Source organism: Dromaius novaehollandiae, chromosome 1 (assembly GCF_036370855.1).
Source record: "Dromaius novaehollandiae isolate bDroNov1 chromosome 1, bDroNov1.hap1, whole genome shotgun sequence".
In the NCBI taxonomy this organism is placed as follows: Eukaryota; Metazoa; Chordata; class Aves; order Casuariiformes; family Dromaiidae; genus Dromaius; species Dromaius novaehollandiae.
Genome location: NC_088098.1, coordinates 63,100,454 through 63,119,523, shown reverse-complemented (window position 1 = coordinate 63,119,523; position 19,070 = coordinate 63,100,454). Strand labels below are relative to the sequence as shown.

At 43.0% G+C, this 19,070-nt stretch overlaps 1 protein-coding gene across 5 annotated transcripts in view; it reads left to right on the top strand.

Moving 5' to 3' along the window:
* The window catches only part of RESF1 (retroelement silencing factor 1), a 48,223-nt gene that overhangs the window by 11,523 nt on the left and 17,630 nt on the right, over nt 1-19,070 (top strand). The window contains exon 1 of one of the 5 annotated variants that reach the window (XM_026119774.2): nt 12,836-12,945. The exons of the other annotated variants lie outside the window; for them this stretch is intronic. The gene's annotated coding sequence lies outside the window, so the exon portion shown is untranslated. Of the gene's footprint in view, nt 1-12,835; nt 12,946-19,070 lie in introns of those variants that run through there. 5 annotated transcript variants of the gene reach the window in all.

Sequence of the window (19,070 nt, the reverse complement as noted above, 5' to 3'; positions counted from 1 at the left end):
TTTAAATATTCTAGAAATAGTCTCTGATAGAAATCAGCTTGTAATAGTAAAGATGATAAATGCTAAAATTCTGGTAACGCTATTACATTGCTCTTCTGTTAAAATGCTTAATAGAGAAACTCAGGCCTTGGGCTACACAACAAAGCTACTATTAGCTTGAAAAACTAGGGTCTCTTAACAGGAAGTCTATTTTGTTTTCTTTTGACTTAAGTGAATAGGAGGTTGAAGGCTAATCACTAATAAAGCTCTTAAAACGGTTTTTATCTGGGAAAAGGAGACAAACTGGTTCATGCAAAAAAGAAGTTAGTGAATACCATATTTCTTACCCATTTGTCTACTTTCCCCCTAAGAGTATGGAAAATAAATCTTGGCACATGAAGCTGTATTTTGTGCTTCAAGGCTAAGCGTTCGATTCAGTAACACTTGTGTTACCCTTCAAATATGATGACTCCTTACATTCTTTTTGAGTTATTGTTCTCTTAGTCACCCTTGCGGGATTACATGGTAGTTACTGAAGGCAAAGAGTTTTGGGGCGCTTCCTTGAAACCCTATTTCCCTTTCTTTCTTGAGTCGTACTTGAAGATTTATTGTATATTGCTTTGGCTTCTGTGAGAGTGTAGTTGAAACCTAGTTAAGCTGATCTAAGTGTGACTCACTTCCGATATGCAAAGACTTTGTAATGCGTTTCTTATCTCTACCTTCATGCTTAGGAAATCAAAACTTCGCTCAACTGTTAGTTATATGGTCAAGAAAGACATTGTGCTTTGTACTGATACCTTATGGGCAATACTTTATCACACTGTACAAATTGTATTAATTGTGCAGCTTTATCAGTCTTAATTATTTGGTTAGCTTTTGTTGTTTCTTGTTTTCGTAGAGGCCACGTAACACCCGATATTTGCAACTGGTATAATGCGTTTGGTCCTAGTCATATCTCCACTTTCCAAAGCACGTGTTCTTATTTTTGTCAGATTTTGGGCCTTGAATCACTGTTGTCTACAGATGGACAGTCTGAATTGGTTGTCACTACTGACAATTCTAATGTGCCTGGCTTCAACCAATTGAAAAAAGTCATTGCTCCTAGGGAGGTACTTTGAAGACTATAAATAGAAAAAATGTTATGCATGAAAGCTGGAAATAAACAAATCTGTGTTTAATGAAGAAGTTATTTTTCCTGACAGTGGCTATGCAATGAAGAAGCTAGACACTTAGTGAGTATGTTCATCCTGCATGCAAAAAATTAAGTCCTTTGAGGAAAACGTAGTGCATGGAGACAGTCCTCTTCAGCTGTAATTCAGGTGAACGGTTTACATACATAAACCCAGACAGATGCTGGTTCTTACTTGGCAATGAAGTTTTTTTTTCTTTTTCTTTCTTTCTTTTTTTTTTTTTTTTTTTAAGCTTTAGTGTCTGGCTTGGCTTAAAATTATGAAAGAGTGGGAACACAGAATAAAACTGTAATTTAAATTCCCATATGCGAAATACATATCGGAAAGGGTACATATCCACTACTGTCAGCAAAGCATTTTGGCCTCGGTATGATGCCGTGTTCAACCACTTCCAGGCCCAAGACAGATCTTATCTGGCCAACTAAAAACACAGCAGAGCAAGCTTAGGTCAGGCTGGACTCATCTGCAGCAGCCTTGATGCTACCTGCATTCTCCATCAGTCTGTCACAGGGCAGCCATGGCACTGGGGCTCAAGGGTCAATTTATGGCTGTCAGTACCTTTGATGCCTTCTGCACACTGGATTTCATCATGGTGTTCTGTGACAGCTGAGTGATTAGCAGGGGTGTGGTTATGCTGGGGAAGTAGATGAATCTTTGCCTGATTCAAGCACCTGTTAACTAAAATTGATAAAACAATAGTTCTAAACAACACACTCCTTACACAACAAGAGTAACTTGCACGCTTACAGCACATGTGTCTCAGATGTGACCTCTACAGTTAAATACTATCTGCTGGCCCATTACAACTATACCAGAGGAGCAATGCTCCCTTGTACCTACTGGGAGAGAGCACCTGTGTGTTGTCTGTCACAGTGGTAGGTATGGGGTTGTGCTGACGAAACTTCACATCAGGGTGCGATGCATAGTGTACTTCATCCAAGTCCACTGGTAAGGCAGAAGCTTCAATGCTCAGGAAAAGTAGTTTGTCTACTGGTGGCTATTCCTCCTGGGTCATTGAGGGGTATTCCCCAAAGCTGTGCACACTGGCATTCTTATCCTACCAGCTGTAGTTATTCAGGCCATTTGCTAAGGGTGGACTATAAAAGCACCCCCAGAATTAATAGGTATCAGTTAAGGTCTGCAGTACCCCTTTCTTTGACCCTTAAGTCAATGCTCGCAGTGTGGGGGGTCCAAGAGGCGTTCCATCTTGTGTATTGAGGTAGCCTGGAGAAGGATGTTTGCCTCCGTAGCAGTCAGTTTTCAGACAGTGGCTTCTTCATTGCTCATCCTCTACTGCTGGTCCCACTTTGTAGTTTGCGAGCTTTTTATCCCCTTTACTTTCTGTGACCTGTCATCTTCTGTATGTGCTCACTGCACTCAGACTGGTTGTCAATGTTCCCTGATGAATTACGGAAACCGTTTGGGGGGTGACCAGTTTACTTGATGTTCCCTGATGTTGTTGCATTTACCATTTTGACAGAATGGCCAACATGTTTATTCTAAATCAGCAGTTTGTTTACTTCCTAGTCTTGCTGCAGAAATGATCTGGAGGACAGACAAGACAATGCTTACGTCAAAGGCCTGCTGAAGAGGGGAAGGTATCACTGTTCACAGATGGGGAGCAGGGCCAGGGGTAGGCCAGGTACTCTCTCCCTGCTTGTGGACAGACGCCCCAGCCTGTGCAGGATATGATAACAATGCCTTTGTCACCACCTCCCCTGTTTTCATGCTACCAACCACTTGTGGCCTAAACCAATGTCAAGAGCCTGACCCACATTGAAGCTTCCCTGTGAATCAAGTGAAAGGGGAACTGATGCCCGCCTACAACTACATGCTGATCAGGCATGAAAACTCGTGATAAAGGTCTCCACTCTTTAGTTCTTTAAATCTATAGAAACAAGGGTGTTTTGTTGAATCATGTGGCCTTTCCTTCCCCTTTTCCCTTCCCTTTTGAAGACCCAGCCAGCGGGTTAAGCCTAGAGGAGTGTATCAGAGTGATATAGGTTCTGGCTACTGATACAAGGAAGCCAAGAAACCTAATCGCAGAAGACATACGCCATAGGAACATATAAAATGTGGCAGTAACAGCAGTTATGTGGAGCTCCCACTCAGCTGGTCTGGAACCCCTTATTGTGTTCTGCACCTACTCAATGACCCTGCCCGACATGGAATAGGTCATATTACCCCTAATATATCTCTTTATGTATTGTAGCGTGTTTTTCTTCATCTTGTTAAATACAGAGCTTGTTATATTGTTTAAACTCTTTTGCTTAAGGATACTGGTGCATTTGATAAATATCTGGAACCTGGTAACTGCCTGGTTGTTTGGTCAGTGAAGCATGAAAGGAAAAGTACATGTCACCTCGCTTGGCACGAGCAACCCTTGGCTGGTGACAGTATAGAAAATAAATCTTGGCACATGAAAGGTGGGCTTGGCTAATGAGATGCTTTGAAGAGGAGGGTTTTAATGGGTTTTGTTTTAATGGCTTGCTTGAACTGAAAAATCTCAATCCTATTTCTTCATCTGCTCTAAAGAGGCCCTTCTTATTCTGGGCATTCTTCCTACTGTACTAGATTCTGGCCCTGCAGACTTATGAGCATGAAGAGCGTTCAAAGTTCTGAAAAAAGGGCTAATAAAATGACTCAAGAATGTGTTTGGATAATACTGAATGCTGAATAGAGTCAGATTAAGGGTCTTGGTGAGTGGAAGAGAGAACAGTAAGAAAATGAAAGGCTTCTGGGAGGAAGAGCCTGATCTAGTGCAAAGTCCTCCAGAGTAAAACTAAAACAGGCTTAACAATAACTTTTGGTAATGCACATCTGAGGCAGCAGATGGCATTGGGATAGCAAAGCCAATAGGAGAAGGTGAGATAGGAATATACTGTTGGAAATAGTGGGATGGGAGTTTGCAAAGACAGGTGACTAGTCTTTGTATGCCTGAAGTTACTGTAACAGCCATATCAGTTTGAAGATATAGGAAATTTCTGGCAAATTGCCTTCTGCATAACTGCTGAGAATTCTCCTGGCAAGAAAACCCCTATGTACTGGGCTTTTGTAAGGTCTAAAATGCAATGAAAAAATGAAGAAAATGAGAATTTTCAAGGTGTGTGTACTTTCCTTTAGTCACATACTTAGAGGTACTTGGTTTATTCAGGCCATCTTGTACCACAGTTTTAGTCCTGCTAAGCTGCTGTAATCTTTCTACCATACTGTACACCAAGCATACTGAATTCAGTTTGTATTTTCAGTTAACTCTGAATGGCTGCTGTGAACTCCAGCAGTAGAAATGAGAGAGCAAAGTCATATTGTCCTGTAGCCAAATTTTGGCCCTTCAGTTTTTGGGAGCTCATGTTTTGCTGAACACCATGTTCCCAGTTCTAGAGAGGTGGAAAACAATTCAGGTCAGGATGGGTGGTGTTGAAATACATTTCTGTTTGGTACTTAGAGTTTTGGTCCAATTAAATAAAGCTTTTCATATTGAATAAGAGAATATTTTATAACTATTATGAATATCTCAGTTATACTGCTTTCCTTTATACTGCATGTAAAGTGAAAGAATGGGTTAATATCCTGTGTTGAGGTGAATTTGGGAATGGTCTGCAAAAGAGAAAAATCTTCTGTCAAAGCAGAAAAAAGTTGTTCTGCTGGGGCTATGGAATGAAAGAGAAGAGCTTTGACTTGCAGAACCATCCTAAAATAGCCAAAGAGTTGCTGAATGTGAAAGGGGCCAAAGGAAAAGTCTTGATCAAAAGAAAATGTACAAAGATATGGTTCAAGTAGTGGGTGAGGTGCCTTCAGCTCTATGAAGTTGTGATGACTACTTCTGCCATGTGTGAAGTAATATGCCAAAAAAAAAAAAGGAAATTGAATTTGTTTGATCTGCTGCCATTCATAAATACTGAGGCATGCACTTTCTATTAGCTTCTTTCTTAGGCTTTCTACCTTAGGCTTTCTACCTTTAGTACCTTTCTTAGGCTTTCTGCCTTTCTTACCCTCCAGTAGGGAGGTAAATTGTAAGTTACCTGAGCACTGTCTGCACAGGGTTAGCACTCCTTCTATGGAAGGTGAAGTGGTTTTGTATAGCTCTGGTGCATCCTGCCTTGCTGGAAGTGCAACGGGACAGATGAAACAGGATTGCTGTTGCAATTAGACACATAGACCATGTCTCCTTGCTGCCTAACTGTGCCCACTGGTAGGTAACCACTTAAGCTTTGCTGCCAGCAAGGTCAGGTTGGAGGGGTGGCTCAGCAGTGAGGTTTTGTGACTGTGGTCTGCTGTGGTACAAATCTCAGCTGGAAACCCTGCTGTCTACCTGGTTCATCTGGCACATGGGGATGCTCTTCCTGCTTCCAGTTCTGTGGGCTGGCTCACGCAGAAGACTCAGCCCAGAGGTATAGCAGGATTGTCTGTTTATGATAAGAGCTATGATGAGGAGGGATGTTTATTCTTGGCAAACAATAAAAATCCAAACTGGCATGTGGTTAAATGTGGGAAGCATTAATTTTGTTGGACTTTAATGTCATAATGACCCACGTTTTAGAATGGAGAAGTGATGTTGTCCTGGAATAACGTTGCAGCAATGTTATTTAGGGACGATCAGTTGAGTCTGAACTCTTTCTTTTTTTCTTTTGTATTCATATTTCACTTTTAACCTATATGTATTTGTTATCTTTACTGTGTATGTTTGCTAATAGGTCTTTGGATAAATTGCTTTGGTGTGTTGGGAAGATGAAGTATGATTGGAAAAACGTGTGGCCATGGGTTGTTAATTTTTGAAGATCCTGTTTGGATTAGGTTGGGTGTTTCTACTAGCCGTCGTAATAGAATGTGGTTTAGAACTTTACAGAAATGTGGACTCTTCTTTCACTGGCAAAATAAATGCACCTGCTGAAGAACTTGAACAGTTTCTGTCACTTACTGCTTTGTATCTGTAGAACGAGGTTATGTGGAGATCTGAAGAGGACAGGTAAAGCATCTGCTATTTCTACTTACTTAAGCAGCAGACATCTAAGTGTTAGTGATCTTTCTCTTGTGATTATTTTACTTTTTTGTTTTTTTTGCTATTATCACAGGGTTAGCTGTTTTGCCTTCAAATTAATTTTGTCTGGGAATTTGATTGACCTCGAAATACAGCCTGTATTTTGCTAGTAAATAAATGATGTGGCCCTTAAGTAACTCCTTGATTAGACAATTTTTCTGAAGGTGGGGGAGTACATCTCTGTTTCCTGGTAGTGTTTCATAAAAGGTCAGTTTTTTGTGCCTTTTGAATCTTCTCTATAGTTTCTCTTTGAAATGGGAATATCCTGTTCTATTCAGAAATTGTGAGATCTCAAATGACTGAAACAGGAAGAACTGAGGCTTGGAATGGGTGTTTGTAGGGCTAAAACTGGATGTTTCCCAGAGAATTAAGTTTCTCTCTTGGTTCTGCTATAGAGTTACCATGGCATGGTAAGAGAATGATGCAACTAAACTCATCATAGATGGTCATTTTGTGTATGTTTGTGTATGTGCACCCAACTTGAAACAAAACTGTTTTAAGCTTACAGGACTTCTGTAGCTGAAGCTCTTGCAGACTCTACTTTGAATAGTTGCACTGCTAGCAAATCTGAAAATCAAGTCTGATTTCTCTCCCTATCATGGCGTTTGGCAGTAGCACCTCTCGGAGGTGCCTCTGGTGTGGTGGGAAATGAACTACAGCCTTTGAGACCTGCAACTTCAGACAAATTCGGATGTGTCCAGAATTTTTTTCTTTATGCCTCTTTGCTTCTTTGGAAGTAGTAAATGTAAATAACTTGGTCTTCAGTTGCATGAAGTATCTCGTCTTTGTAATCAGTTTTGCTAGAACAAGCTGCTTTCAAGCATCAGATAAAGTTAATTTTGGGCAAACTTACAAAACTGACTTTCAAATCTTGCAAAACGTAGGCAGGCGTCATGATTTTTTTGAGCTATATTTTGTGCTTCAAGGCTAAGCGTTCGATTCAGTAACACTTGTGTTACCCTTCAAATATGATGACTCCTTACATTCTTTTTGAGTTATTGTTCTCTTAGTCACCCTTGCGGGATTACATGGTAGTTACTGAAGGCAAAGAGTTTTGGGGCGCTTCCTTGAAACCCTATTTCCCTTTCTTTCTTGAGTCGTACTTGAAGATTTATTGTATATTGCTTTGGCTTCTGTGAGAGTGTAGTTGAAACCTAGTTAAGCTGATCTAAGTGTGACTCACTTCCGATATGCAAAGACTTTGTAATGCGTTTCTTATCTCTACCTTCATGCTTAGGAAATCAAAACTTCGCTCAACTGTTAGTTATATGGTCAAGAAAGACATTGTGCTTTGTACTGATACCTTATGGGCAATACTTTATCACACTGTACAAATTGTATTAATTGTGCAGCTTTATCAGTCTTAATTATTTGGTTAGCTTTTGTTGTTTCTTGTTTTCGTAGAGGCCACGTAACACCCGATATTTGCAACTGGTATAATGCGTTTGGTCCTAGTCATATCTCCACTTTCCAAAGCACGTGTTCTTATTTTTGTCAGATTTTGGGCCTTGAATCACTGTTGTCTACAGATGGACAGTCTGAATTGGTTGTCACTACTGACAATTCTAATGTGCCTGGCTTCAACCAATTGAAAAAAGTCATTGCTCCTAGGGAGGTACTTTGAAGACTATAAATAGAAAAAATGTTATGCATGAAAGCTGGAAATAAACAAATCTGTGTTTAATGAAGAAGTTATTTTTCCTGACAGTGGCTATGCAATGAAGAAGCTAGACACTTAGTGAGTATGTTCATCCTGCATGCAAAAAATTAAGTCCTTTGAGGAAAACGTAGTGCATGGAGACAGTCCTCTTCAGCTGTAATTCAGGTGAACGGTTTACATACATAAACCCAGACAGATGCTGGTTCTTACTTGGCAATGAAGTTTTTTTTTCTTTTTCTTTCTTTTTCTTTTTTTTTTTTTTTTTTAAGCTTTAGTGTCTGGCTTGGCTTAAAATTATGAAAGAGTGGGAACACAGAATAAAACTGTAATTTAAATTCCCATATGCGAAATACATATCGGAAAGGGTACATATCCACTACTGTCAGCAAAGCATTTTGGCCTCGGTATGATGCCGTGTTCAACCACTTCCAGGCCCAAGACAGATCTTATCTGGCCAACTAAAAACACAGCAGAGCAAGCTTAGGTCAGGCTGGACTCATCTGCAGCAGCCTTGATGCTACCTGCATTCTCCATCAGTCTGTCACAGGGCAGCCATGGCACTGGGGCTCAAGGGTCAATTTATGGCTGTCAGTACCTTTGATGCCTTCTGCACACTGGATTTCATCATGGTGTTCTGTGACAGCTGAGTGATTAGCAGGGGTGTGGTTATGCTGGGGAAGTAGATGAATCTTTGCCTGATTCAAGCACCTGTTAACTAAAATTGATAAAACAATAGTTCTAAACAACACACTCCTTACACAACAAGAGTAACTTGCACGCTTTGTGGCGGACAGAGGAGTGAACTTTTGCCTTAAACATTTCTTGGTACATAAGGTGCAAGCAAACCATAACCCTGAACAAGCCATCTGTTCCCAGCGGAAACAGGACTGAGCTGCTGCAACACCCGAAATCGTCTCCCTGTGACCATTTAGGACACACCAAGCCTGTGCTGAACCAGACCATGATCGGGCAGAGACTTTGGGACCTGGACTGTAATTTATTGCCGCTTAGCACAACTTCTATTATACTTGCTTAGCATGAGTAGCTAAATTTGCTGAAGCCTTAGGCCGCACTCCTAGTTCAGTGAGAAAGGGCCCCAGAGCTGGTGCAGGCTGGAAAGATAAGGGAGTTACAAGCAGTCTGCATTCCTATGCTTCACACTCTGAAAGGGAGGATGTCAAAGCTTTGAAATAAGGCCTGCTTGGGCACCAGGACCCTGGGAAACAAAGCCTCATCTCACTGCTGAAACAGTGTTAATTAGGGGGTCTGGACTATCTTGGGGTCTGGATTATATCCCCTTCCTCAGGACCTTGGGAGATAACACCTACTGTCACTGCTGGGGCAGTGCTAATTGCTGGAAGGACACCTCTTTGTCAGGGCCTTGAGAGACAAGGGCGGGACTGGAGGAATGAAAACACATCTGTCAGCAGAAACCGCAACAGTAAGGATAAACAGCCTACCTAGCGACAGTGATGAGACCCAATGAGAAGCAGGAGACCCCACACCTAAATATTACTATTGGTCCAAACTACGTGTGAGGGGTGGAGAGCTTAGATTGGAAAGTATAATTGCCCAGAGATTTCTTCGTTCAGGGCCCCTCTTTGGAGGCACCCAACTCGAGCTGTAATTACTGCACGTGTGTCACTAAAATTTATTTATTTAATTCGCTTTGATTTGGCTCCGAACTTTTCAGCAGGAACCTAGGGTCGGACCCTGTTATGGTGGCCGGCGAGCCTAACCTTCCATAACAGTTTGGCACCCCAGATGGGACCCTAGGTGACCATTGTCAGGGCCTCTCGTCTCCAAACGCCATCGGGTGAGTTCACCTGGGATCTTTGGCCACGGGAGGCACCGAAAAGACCCCTGCCTCAATGAGGCTTGCGACGACTGCAGATCTCGAACAAAGTCAGTAGAACATCATCGGACTCGGAGTGGTGGTAGCTAGTTTCTTCTCTCCTTTTCCAACTTTCTCTATCTTTTCCCCTTACCCTTGTTCCCGTCTCCCCTTCGCCTCCCCTTCGCCTTTCTCCACCTTTTCTCCCCACATTGTGGAAAATAAAGTTAAAAGGTTGTACGATATTTGACCGGTTTTAGCGTCTTAATCTCATCCTTGGGATCGTAACGAAACCCTCCCGGTATTGGATCGGGACACGCTTACAGCACATGTGTCTCAGATGTGACCTCTACAGTTAAATACTATCTGCTGGCCCATTACAACTATACCAGAGGAGCAATGCTCCCTTGTACCTACTGGGAGAGAGCACCTGTGTGTTGTCTGTCACAGTGGTAGGTATGGGGTTGTGCTGACGAAACTTCACATCAGGGTGCGATGCATAGTGTACTTCATCCAAGTCCACTGGTAAGGCAGAAGCTTCAATGCTCAGGAAAAGTAGTTTGTCTACTGGTGGCTATTCCTCCTGGGTCATTGAGGGGTATTCCCCAAAGCTGTGCACACTGGCATTCTTATCCTACCAGCTGTAGTTATTCAGGCCATTTGCTAAGGGTGGACTATAAAAGCACCCCCAGAATTAATAGGTATCAGTTAAGGTCTGCAGTACCCCTTTCTTTGACCCTTAAGTCAATGCTCGCAGTGTGGGGGGTCCAAGAGGCGTTCCATCTTGTGTATTGAGGTAGCCTGGAGAAGGATGTTTGCCTCCGTAGCAGTCAGTTTTCAGACAGTGGCTTCTTCATTGCTCATCCTCTACTGCTGGTCCCACTTTGTAGTTTGCGAGCTTTTTATCCCCTTTACTTTCTGTGACCTGTCATCTTCTGTATGTGCTCACTGCACTCAGACTGGTTGTCAATGTTCCCTGATGAATTACGGAAACCGTTTGGGGGGTGACCAGTTTACTTGATGTTCCCTGATGTTGTTGCATTTACCATTTTGACAGAATGGCCAACATGTTTATTCTAAATCAGCAGTTTGTTTACTTCCTAGTCTTGCTGCAGAAATGATAAATATTTATTCTGGGTTGGCATTTCAGTTACTGTCCTGTCTTGGCACAACAGTTCCTGCACCGTAGGTCTGTGGCCTCCTGCTGCCTTTAAGTTAACTTCCTCCTACAGCAACATGTAGGATGAAGGACAGTATTTCCGGAGTCTTCACTACATGTCCCAATATCTTCTTGACTGGTGACAACAAACTGGCTTTGGAAGTGTGTGTGTGTGTGTGTGTGTGTGTGTGTGTTTAAATACCTTTAGGAATTTAGGAATCAATAGTTACCGTGATCTTTTGCCTCATTATCCTGTTTCACTCCTCATGCACTTAGGCAACATTACTGAGCCACATACTGTCCTTAGGTTTTCCATATTTAGGTACCACCCAGTCTAGTTCTGCTATTTTAAAAAATAAATGCTATTATAGAACTTACTTGGAGAGATGTGTGTTTTAACAAGAATGGCTTGTTCTTGAAGGGCTATATATGCAGAGTACTAGTTGTTTTTGTACTTTTAGACTGTTTGGAATTTGCAGATCAGTTGGAGTTCATGCTGAAAATGGTAGAATTGTTTATAATATGAGGTAGCTGCTCAGAAAGACACTGTTAGACCTTTTAGGAATAGAGGTGCACAAGGGTGTCAGATGTTGTTGGCATGGTGGAAACACACTAGTGAGACTGAGAAGAGATAATGTGTGCTGTATTTTCTTCCCAATGCTAGTGGATACAGGCAACTTTGAAGCATAGCATGGAATAGTTTTATTGTTTTGTGGATCCAGAATGACCACCAGTGTTCTAGGACTTCCCCACAGAAAGCTGTAACCCCATGGACCATATCGATATGGCTTGATATTGCTGGCAAGTGATTGCTACTCTGGCGTCATGTATCAGGTCCGTTAACTAGTTAGCTTGGTTTTGGAAGGATCACCATTAGTCTAGCAGAGAACTGTGATGCTATTAAGAATCTTACTTGTGGGCTGTCAGCTTGAAAAACATGCCTAAAACAATATGTGGATTTTGGACAACAAATTCCCTAAATTCAATATGTTTTATGTGTTGTCATTGTTATTGTCCTTTTTTTCTTCTCCCTTCTACTGAAAGAGCTGGTAGAATTTGCAGAAAGATCTCAGTGTGGTGTTATACAACAGACTAGCAATTAGCCTTGTGGTTTTAAAAATTTCTTTATTGCTAGCAAGATGCTAAATCTAGATCACGGTTCCATTTAATTTACAACCTGGCACATCTGTTACTCTTCTAGAGTAATGAAGCCAACTGCCTGGTATCATGTAAGAGCGTGATGAAAAGATATCCTTCCTTTTAAGTAAGGAGAAAGTTGCCATACTGGACCATACTTGCAGACCACTTCCTCTGTATCCTGTTCCTAACAATGGCAGTTATAGTCTCTTCCTAAGATTCTGTAAGAAATGAATTTACATAGAATAGTTTTTACTGAGACATACCTTCTCACTTTCTGACAACTGTGTTTTAGGAGCCAGAGAGCTGTGGATTGCATCTGCATTGTATTGGAAAGACGTGTAGCCAAAGCAGAGGCCTGTCGTGCCTCTAAACTATAAGTGAACTAATCAGATTATAACTAATACTAGCTTGCCTTGAACCCAGGCATATCCATCATACTAAAACAGTGTAACTGGCAACAGTACACAAGTGTTTTGTAACACTAATGTCATATGCAGACATACCTTAAAAGAATTTCACGTAAGTATGCCATCAGTGTTTGCCAGAGGGCTTACACATGTAGGAGGCATGGGAAAACATTCAAGCAGTGCATGTTTTATCTCGGGCCCAGCTGACCACAAATAACTGACAGTGCCCAGTGCTGACCAGGAGGAACTAGGCGATATTGGCTGCAACTGGTGAGGCCAAAAACAGGCATGAGATCAGCAAAAAGGGTATATTTTCCCCAACATAGCATGATGTCAGCAAAAAGGTATATCTCCACACCAAATATCGTATGACCATGAGTCAAACTCTGTGCCCATAAATAGCGCTGCAGCCTAGAGCCCATTGAGCTCTCCCGCATGGCAGTGGGCTGCATAGCAGTGAATCTCCCCTTGAGTTGGGACACCTCTCAAGGTTACTCTCCAAGAGTTAAGAGAACCTCTGAAAGAAACCGTTGGAGAGGTAAGACACCGAGACTCGGGCAATAACAAATGTGCAGAAAGATTCGCTTGCTGTGACTATGCTGTATCGCCATCTTCAATAAATTTGTTTGCAATAAACCCAGAGTTAATACCCTCCCACCCCGTGACAATTTGGTGTAGTCAGCAGGATGATGGCTAGTGACCTCATAGCAAGCTACTTACGGAGGCACAGGCAGAGGAATACCCCAACTTCTCACCCAAATGGGTTCACAGTCATTGGTATGATTGGGGGGACTTGGAAAGGCAATTAGACTTAGCTAGGAGTAAGGGTAAGGACGGCTGAAATAAAGGTGTAATTCTAAAAATGCTGGAGGCTTGTTTTGGAGGCAGCTTACACTTACAGAGAACAGTGAGATAAAGAGCTAGCTACCCTCCAAAATGAACTGTAGGCCCCAAAACAGCAATGTCTGCTACTGCAGATAGGAAGTGATCACACCAAAGAACAATTGAAGGTTGAACAAGATAAAAGGAGGGCAACAGAGGAGAAGTTTGAGGTGATGCTGGTGAGGCAGTCTAAAACTTTTGACCCTGTCAAAATACGCTGAGTTCTCACTGACCCAGAAGCTTGGGATGGGGACATCTGGTTTGATCCAGGTAATGATCAACCCCTCCCCCAGCAGAGAATGGGGAAGGAGATACGGAAGATGATCTGCTGATAAAAAGTATAGCCCCCATAGTAAAACATGAAATCACTTTGGGACCCCAAGGAGGCAACTGGCGGGAGGCTACTCCTACCACCCTGTTTGACCCCTTGCAGCTAGTGAGTCTCCAGGAAAGATTCTGTTGGAAACCTGGCAAAATGGAGACAGAGTGGGTAATAAGAATAAACAAACTGGGAGGAGATAGGATAACGTCGGACAGGACGGAGGCAGAAAGATTCTGCAGACCAGGAGTTTTCCTTGTGGAAGGCCCTCCTCACAATCCTGCTCTGCCAGGGGGTCACCTTCATTCTCTGACTTCCCGGTCTGCCTTTTGGGCAGGAGGAATTGATCCCCATGAGTGGGGGGAGCCATTAGTGATCCCCGTCCACACCTTAATGGGATTACCTGAGGTAGTAAATGAGGCTGCCTGTCTACAAGCGATTGGGTAATGGGGATGGCTAGGCCACTCGCTTATATTGTACCCAGTGGTCTTGGTGTACCTAAAGCCATTGATAAGAGGATCACTGCATACCTTGAAGGTGTACTTAATTTGACAGTGAGGAGGAGATAGAGCGCACCTGACAGCATAGTAGGGCAATCCGGGACCCTCAACAACAGCAACAACCCTTCCCCATACCCACATGGGCTGACCTCTTACACCAAGTGGTCACCCATGGATGGGAAATGGCATGGGGTGAGCCCATGCCACCATCCTGACCCTCCTTGCCAGAGAAGGAAAGTGGTCAGAATCACAGTTGAGGGTGAAGAGAAGTCCACCCCGCAGGCAGAAAGTGAAGAAGATATCAGCTGTGGCACACAGTGCTGCAGTTTGGTATATCTAGAGATGCTTTACACAGTGCTAATCTAATAGACGCCTTTCGGCATGTGTCCTCTGCAGGGCAAGAAACAAGATTAGATAAAGGTGAAAGGAAACAGGAGGGCACTACTCCTACTGCACCTCTGTGCACAAATAACCCCTTCTCCCTTCTCTGCAAGGAACTAAAGGCTGTAGAAACAAAAAGCTAGTGGGGCCCAGTTGGGCATTGGGCTTTCCTGTCTGGAGAATAGAGGCCTTCCAGTGAGACCCCATGGAAGGACCCCACATCTACCTTCTGTTTCAGACTCATCAAATCTCAACCAAATTCCTTATTTACACAGAGGCTCAGATGTCCACCCTCTCAAAGGTGGCAGCAAAGAGGGCAGGAGTTGCTGTAAGAAGGTACTTAGTCCAACTACTTGGATACACCAGTGGGAGCGAGGTGTTCCCAGTAGGAAAAGCTTACCTGTGCCTCCCCAATGAGAAGCAAGCAACCTTGTGCCAGCTGGCTGGCACCGAGAGCGGGGACAATGTCTTGGGATTTGATATATTGAATGGCAGACAATGGTTACTCCCAGATGGTAGTACCTGGGCATTTGGGAGACCCCAGCAGAACAAATAATCACAGAGTGTCCACAGTGTAGACTGAAAGCAGGAAGTGCAGCTCTCTAACCAGTGCTGCACTTGAAAATGGGGAAGTCCCTGTGGTCCACCTGGCAAACTGATTATGTGGGGCCCCTACCTTGTACAGCCATGGGGTGGAAATATATCCTAACCAGAGCAGAAGTCATGTCTAGCTTACTAAAGGTATGCCCATGCTCCTCTGCAAATAGAGAAAACACAGTGAAGGGGCTTTTGGGATGGTTCTCGAGCTTACCAATGCCTGAGAACATTCAAAGTGATAATGGTAGTCATTTTACTGCCACAATGGTACGGAACAGGGCAAAGGAGCAAGGGATCCAATGGACACTCCATATACCTTATTACCCACATGCCAACAGTCTGATAGAGCAAGCCCATGGCCTGCTGAAATGTGTGTTGGAAGTACATCGACCAAATTGGGGAAAACAGTTATGGGAAACAGCTGACCATTTGAATAACAGGCAAGGACATTACAGGAGCCCAGTAACATGAGCCTTTATGCCCACTGCACCCTATGGCTCACAACCGTCACCTCCCAAGGCATACCCCATAGACTAACAACCAGGACAACCTGTCATGGTCAAACTTCCATATATAGGCACCCTGCCTGTAACACTTAATAAACCTCAGGGCCCGCTCACTTGGGAGGCCTTGGACAGCAAGAGAGTGAACCACTGTATTAGCTCAAGATGGATATATCCCAGTCATTAAGGGGCAACCCTTAATGTAACCCTTAGTGGTAAGTCTGGACTTACGCTGCCAAGACATGCTATTCTTATTTTCACAGGATCAGTGAGCGAGGCCTGAAACTATGAATCCTACTGCCAGGGTTGAAACTATGAATCCTACTGCTTATTATTTTCCCAGATTGCTAACCAACCCTTAATTGAGGAAATACTACCCTGAAAAAAGTCGAATTCGTCCTGAGGGAATACTGTGTAAAATGAATTCATTCCAAATGATAAGGATAGTGGGAGGAATGATAACCCTAGTACTTGTTACTGATGGTATGGGAGCACCCCCACAAAATGAGGGGTTTGAATCTAATGTAATCCTAAAACAAATACAACTCTTTGGCTGCCTTATTAATACCTCCTCAACCACAGCTTGTTTAAACAACCTGGGATTGAGTGAGGGGAACCTGCTGCCCCTCTGCCTCTGTTTCCCAGATCTAGAAGAGGACTTAGATAATACCTGGGCTAAAGGAGAGTCATTTGTCTTCTGATCAGAAGCCGGAGACCCACTGTGGCGCAATTATAGCTGACCCTCAATGCTTTCATGCCTAAAAGGTAAAACCTGCACTGACCAAGGTGTGTACTGAGATGGTACTGCACGGGGAAAGAAGATCACCATCCCAAGCACTACCCTCCCATGGGGGCTCCCTTGTGCTCTTGACCAATGGAGTCGAGAAGATCACTCGTTGAAATGGGAGTGGTTGGAAGAACCTGCTCCATGGCGTGTGGTATGCCCCAAAGTCAAGGGACATGAGTGTCCGATGTACTGTCAGGATGGAACTCGGCAGACACTAGGAGAAGGAAAACAGGCTAAATTCTCCTTTGCCCAAAATCATGTCAGTGGGGAGGAGGAGGATCATTATGGGGGCGTGCTTGGAGAGGATCCAAACATTCTCACGACCCCCCTCCTGAAAATCCCCCATGGAAGTGCACACTCCTGTTGCCCTGTAATGCCTTGTTCCGTCTGCTCATGACCTTTTCTCCCTTATGGCATGCGCTAATGCAAGGTTGTCTCTGTGTCAACAACTCAGCACCTCGTTTCACTGAGAAACTCTTTAGGGATGATTTTTATCCCACAGATGGGAAAAGGACCTTTGTAGCTGAATGCGAAAAGGCAACTGTGCCAGTCTCAAGGGGAATGGTTTGGGCATGCTTGGATCATACGCTATATACCCTGCTCCCTGCTATGCTTGTTGGGGTACAGTGCTCATTAGCTATCCCATTGCTTTGTCCTAAGTCATATTACTCAGGCCTCCCTTCCTCTCAAAAGTGGGGATGAGTTAAAAGGTCAGCTCTATGGCGAGACCTGTCACGGAGAAAAGGTTTGGAAATGCTTGCTCTGGGGACTAGAGGGATATTTCGGCTGGGGAATTGCATCAGCTAAAACCCAAGAGCAATTAGTGCAACTGACTGATCAAGTAGAAATACTGGCTGATGCCACAGCGAAAAGCCTAACTCTCCTAAATGAGCGTGGAGATGCGACCGCTCGCGTGACACTACAGTTGAAAACCACTCTGGACCTCATGCTGTTGAAAGAGGTAGGAGTCTGTGCCTTCTTGAACAGAGAGGCCATGGTACATGAAAACACCAGGAATAGCAAGGAGAATTGTGGAAGAAAAGAACCCACTTTGCTTCTGGCAGCTTTGAGGCTTGCCATCTTCACCTTCAAAGACTGTGAACCATCAAGGGCTATAGCCAATAGGTGCCAGCTACATGACATCAGCTTTGTGGTGTTGTGTGCTTGCAGTTACTGTAGGATATAAGTGTTAATGGCTAACAGTTTTGTACGTCTTATGATAAGTAGAGCTCATGATTAAGAAATAACTTTTGGCAAGGTGTATTATTAATGAATCTAGTAAAGTTTTATTTTGAAGATTGAAGGTGGTATGATTTGGCAGTCTTCTAAGCATTCCCATTCTAGTAGTCTCTAATTTCCTAACTGATATGTATGCATGTATATATACATATATGTGTGTATTCATTAGCAACAGACCATTCTTCCATGAAGCTGTCTTGCTGCTTTTTGGACCTTTTTTGTTTTGAGTGTCTGCCTACTGAGTTGCACTGATCTCAATTTAGTTGCTTTGCGAAAAGGTATATTTATTAACTTAAAAATTACTATCAGGTAATTTCATTGGCATTCTCTAGCTCTGCTCATGTCACAGAGTCAGCTTTTTTATAGCTATTCTTATAACTTGGTGCTTCTCACCTGAGTGATTTGATCTCTGTTCCGTTATTACAAAGTTTTTCTTATTACTTTTTCTGACAAGCTGATAATTCAGTTGAGTAATTTGTTTTATGTTGGTGGTTGCAATTGTTTTCTTTCAACTTGTGCTCTTTTATTTCTCTCATAATCTTTAAAGTGGATGAATTGGTCTTGAAAAGTGGATAGTCTCCTTCTAGTAGTATCTGTGTTTTGTCAAACCATGTTTTACTTGGACTAATGTTGTTACTAAACAAATGTAGTTATAAAATGCCAGTGATATCAACATAATTTGATAGATATTAATAACAAGTAGTTGTCAAAGCATTGTGTATAATACCCTTTAATGAACCAATATTTTATAGAGCGACTTGTGCTAGGATCACTGAGTATATATGGCAGCTTACTAGATCGTACTAATAAAACACTAGTTATGTTACCAGCAAGTCACATCTGTAAGGTTGTGGAAGGAAAACAGGGACCTCCTTTGGAGTTCCAAACTACTACATGGCGGTCACAGTCACTTGAACATGTATGGATTTGTGTCACACCACTGCAGCTACCCATGACAGATTCATTGGCAATGCCACGTTTAGGTTGTATGTAGGACTGCAGCAAAACCAACGGGTTGCGTGGACACCTTAGTTTCAGAATCGAGTGTGCAGAATTGATTAGCCTGGTATCCTGTAATGCTGTATACGGAAGCACTGTTTTATTGTTGTTCAAGGAAGTGGGTTGCCTATGCTTGTCTCTGGTCTTGTTTCTTGCCTCTGAAGCGTGGATGTAACTTGGACACAATGCTAGGTAAGTAGGCCCTTTACCTTCTCTGTAAATGTTAATATGCTGGGTCTGCTACCCGGGCTTGCAGCCAGCACTCTGAAAATACTAGCAAGGTCACACTGTCAGATCCTGCTCCCACAGTTGGATAAGCTATGGCCGCGTTCCCTCTCTATTTGTTAGAAAAGATAGGATGCTTGGGTCTGTTGTATCCTTGATACAGGTGTGTCTTAAATCTCTCCTGCCATGGCTTATGAAGCCATATCTAAAAGATGTGGGGTCACACCAAAA